At 41.6% G+C, this 4,163-nt stretch overlaps 1 long non-coding RNA gene across 1 annotated transcript; it reads right to left on the bottom strand.

Moving 5' to 3' along the window:
- Positions 1-33: 33 nt before the first annotated feature.
- On the bottom strand, positions 34-1,586 carry LOC306964123. The gene is made up of 3 exons (XR_013792953.1): positions 1,533-1,586; positions 1,396-1,440; positions 34-73 (listed from the first exon to the last, which is right to left on the bottom strand). It is a non-coding gene; the product is annotated as an uncharacterized lncRNA (long non-coding RNA).
- Between the last annotated feature and the right edge of the window lie 2,577 nt (positions 1,587-4,163).

The raw sequence follows: 4,163 nt of genomic DNA on the forward strand, positions 1-4,163 counted from the left end.
ATTAAAACCGTGAAGTTACCTGAGGTCCTTGAAGTCCTGGTAAACCTGTCTGTCCTATCAATCCAACTGGACCCTAATAGGAAGTGCAAATTAATTATTATTATTATTGAGATAATATACACACATTTTAAAGCCACACTGCAGAACATTCCACGTTGTATGTCATATGGCACGGCTCCCATGCACAGAAAAATCATGCTGCGCAAAATAAAATCGGACCCGAGAATAGCTGATAATGATAGATAGCTTATTAACAGTCCTGCCGGCACTGGAGGAGTCGCATAATGTCATGGGCAGCCTCAGTGTCTCCCATGTCACAGGCCCTGTTCTTCCCCCACCCTGAGAGTCCACAAAGTCGGCCCATCTTTGCGTATTTCTACCTCCTTCTGCAACTGCCCAAGAGAGCGGCTTTGGGCAAAGGTGACAGGTGCAGGTTACACTCAGACACTGGAGCTGTTGCTAAAGGCTTGAAAGAGCGGATGCGTCCCACTCACAACGCTGCCCTACCCAAGCCACACACTCTTGTCCACATTCAAAACATTGTCTGAAAACTAAGTGATGTACGTGCAGCAAGGTTTGTGCTTTCAGCACAGATGCACTGTAAAATTCATCGCTGAACAGAAATGATGAACTGAAGGGGGAGGTGACCCAGCTCACAGTAAGGATGCAGGTTGTTCTGTGAAGTGAGTGCTTGTATTTTTCTTATATTGTTAAACGAAATATCACACTGGGCAGTGGGCTTGGAGAAGATGCATAACTGAGTGCCATCTGGTCAGCAAGGATATGAGTGAACATGTAGTCGATTTTCCTTATGATCTGTCCAAGTGGAAGCATGAATATGGTGAATAGAAGTGGTCCAAGAACTGATCCTTGTGGTCCACCTTGATGAACAGGGGATGATTGAGAGCGGGATTCAATGATTGAAATAAACTGTTGCCTGTTGGCGCGATATGACTGAAGCCAGGAAAGTGCAGTACCAAAGAGTCCAATGTACTGTATTTGGAGAGGTGGTCAAGGAGGATGGAGTGGAAAACTGTATCCAATGCAGCGGTAGATCAAGGAGGATAAGTATAGTGATTTGTCCGGAGTCAGCAGTACGGAGGAGGTCATTAGTTATCTTGATAAGGGCTGTCTCAGTACTTTGTTGATTGAAATGGTTTAAAGAACTCATGGTTGGACCTACAGTATGTTACAGTATGAAAGGAAGGTTGGAGATTGGCAGATAGTTGGAAAGCTCTTCCTTGTCCAGGCCCTGCTTCTTGAGGACTGGTGTGACCGCAGCCATCTTGAGAGAGGGAGGAACTGTACCAGATGTAAGAAAAGTTGGCTTTGGACCAAGGAGGGATGTGGATGCTGAATGGCTTTAATAAATAAGTAATTCAAATACCGACTTACCGGGGGGCCAACTCGACCTCTTGGGCCAGCAGGGCCGGGATCACCCTGAACACAACAAAAACAGAAATATATAGAAAAATATCTCTAATATGGAAAATACAATAAGGTTTATATCTCATTCTGCCTCTTTGTCTCACCTCTGTCCCGTTCAAACCGCGTTGTCCGATCGCCCCAGTGGCCCCCGGTGCTCCCTATACAGTCAGAAAGAGGATGTTATAGAAGAAAAAACATATAAAGCCAAGTGAGAAGATAAATGAACCGCTGGTTATTGTGAAATGTTACTTACGGTTTGTCCTGTTTGACCTCTTATCCCGTCATATCCACACTCTCCCTGGTTTATGAGAAAACAGATTATTTAAGTCAAAGTAAAGATGAAAACATATAAAGAAATATTTGATGTAAATGTCCCACCTCAGGACCTGGAGCCCCTGGAAGCCCCCGAATGCCCTTTAATCCCAAAAAACCCTGTGAAAACAAATCGTCTCAAAGTATAAACAAAAAATTACAATCTTAGAGTTTTACAGCCGTTTTCACATGTTTTTGCATAGAAGTCTTTTACACACAAAATATCACAATACTGTCAATATCACATTTTCTCTCATTATATAGCTATAAAAAAAATCTATAATTGTCTTTGTATATTAAAAAACATAAGAAAGTCACACTTACTGAAGGGCCAACTGGTCCAGTTTCTCCAGGTTCCCCTTTATCGCCCTGACACGCACAAAACACATAAAATTGCAATATATTTAAACTCTGCAGACAAAACTTTTAGTGAAATGTAACATAAGCTTAACAAAAATGACTTCCAGCACTAGAGATAATACGTCAATGTATTTCAAAATAATTTAGCTGCGACTTGGTTCACTCACCACTAGAGGGCAAAATGTTTCCACTTGTGTAAAGGATGCAGCTCCTGTGGAAATTCTACTAACACGCACCACTACTGCTGCTACTAACATGCACCACTACTGCTGCTACTATTATTATATACTATAATATAATATATGCAGGTCCGGTCAAAAGTCAAACTCTTTTCATGCATCAGTTTTTCTTTATTTTCAACACTATTCACATTGTATAACTCTCATTGAAGACAATAAACTATGAACATGAGATGATGTAGGAAACAAAAAGGGCGAAATAACTAAAAATGTGTTTCATATTTTAAATTGTCCCCCTTTATTTTGGGAATTTTCTCAATGAGATTCGTAACGTCATCATCTGCAATGATTTAAGAGTCAGTGAAATGTAAATCATTTCTGGTGACAACATAGTGAAGCCCATTGAGAAAAAGTAAAAAAGTACAAAGCATCAATCAAAGCAAAAGGCAGCTTTTTTTGAAGAATATATTTCAACTTTTTTTGTTTAAAACATCATTCCATGTGTGTCCATTCATAAATCAATGCCTTCAGTGACAATCTACAATGTAAATAGTACAACAAAACTTCATTGTCACAATACCAACCTTGTCCCCCTCCTCGCCCCTGTCTCCACTCGGGCCAGGCTCCCCCTTGAAACCCTTTGGTCCCACAAACAAACACAAGTCAGTCTTACAGCTGCATCCCCGTTCATTCAGTCTCGTACAGTATTATTAGAGCTGCCCGTGTCGGACACAGGGCAGTGGTCAAAAACAAGGCGCCTTCACTGCTCATCTGGGAAAGAGAGCCTCTCCTCTAACTACTGAGGTATGGACTCCGAGGGGCTAATTTACGGAGGTTGCATGAAAACATTATGTAAAATGCAAGCCAAGAAGGAAAATATGAAAAAAAGAGTGTGTGCTGCATATGAGGGGGTACGGATTGTGAGCATATTGTATCCATTCAAAGAGGCATTTCTTGGCCTAATTCAAAATAACTTTACCTTGTTATACGAACCACCCTCATTCAGTCTTAAAAGTTGCTCTTAACTAGTCCAATGACCTCAATTATACTGTAAAATTAGCATACACAGACCTGGCACCTGTTTATCAGCTGTCTATTGTTGTCTATTGTTCGGACCTGGGTTGTGTCTGAGACTCATTGAGAGGGGTCTTTGAAGTTGTGGTTTCAAAAATATTCAAATGTTTGGCATCTTTAGGCACCCTCACTATGTTGGAGAAACAGGTTTTGATTCTCCAACATGCAGCACAAATCTGTACGCAAATCTGCGCCAGCCCCGAATAAATGAATAAAGCCGCCGTGATGTGTGCACTTGTGGTCGTTGAACTCACCGGTTCCCCTTTTTCTCCTTCAGGAGGATCATCCCCTTTAAAACCTCTTTGACCCTGAGGAACAGAAAATAATTTAACATAATTGCATCCAGACAGTAAATAGCTTAAAGTCCATCAGAAGTCCTGTTCAATGTCCTAAGGCAGGCGCATCATTACGTTTTTTGAAGGCTCCATATTGAAACATATGCAAAGCAGAGGGACACAGACAGAAAGGCGGTAAACACTGAAATGGATGTGATTTGGTTTGGGCAACAGTGGCTCAGATAATAAAGCAGGTTGTCTCATAACCTGAGGATTGGCTGTTCGAATCTTGGCTGCCACAGGTGCTATCTAACTTTGTATTTGTGGCAACACATCCCCCGCCTGTGTGAATGCAGTGTGTGAGTGAGTGGTTAGTGATGGGTGGATGGCCTGATGGCACAGTCTACCCCAGGGCAGCCATGGCTACAATAGTAGCTGACTACCAAAGGTATGGAGTGAAAGGATAACGAATGAATGAATGAATGAATGAATAACTTTATTACCATTATACAATTGTACAACAAAATTGCGTAGA

The sequence above is a fragment of the Gobius niger genome (assembly GCF_951799975.1).
Source record: "Gobius niger genome assembly, chromosome: 1".
NCBI lineage: Eukaryota > Metazoa > Chordata > Actinopteri > Gobiiformes > Gobiidae > Gobius > Gobius niger.